Raw genomic sequence first — 383 nt, forward strand, 5'->3', positions numbered from 1 at the left:
CTCCCACCGACGCAGCACCATAGTTTCTTTAGAAACTACCCCCGCAATCAAGGGCAAGACGATCTCGTGGAAAGTGAGTTAACCGAACCTGAAAGCTAAAATTTTACGAGTGCTTAGGCCTAATCACTGAAACGAGCGCTTAGGCTTAAACAGTAAACGAGTGCTTTCTTCTTCACACTACCTAGTGAAAAGTGTTGTACGTTATGCGAACCACAAAATGAAAGCTATAATTACGTGGTGATATTAAAGACTAAAAAAGTAACCTCGTGTACGACAGTTAATTTTTAACTTTGCAGGAACAATGGTCAACCTTTGTTTTGAATTCGCTCATCTCTTGTCCACTTTTATGACACTGAAAGAAAACAAAACGCAAACTAACAAAC

The sequence above is a fragment of the Montipora capricornis genome, unplaced genomic scaffold (genome assembly GCF_036669925.1).
Source record: "Montipora capricornis isolate CH-2021 unplaced genomic scaffold, ASM3666992v2 scaffold_72, whole genome shotgun sequence".
Lineage (NCBI taxonomy): Eukaryota > Metazoa > Cnidaria > Anthozoa > Scleractinia > Acroporidae > Montipora > Montipora capricornis.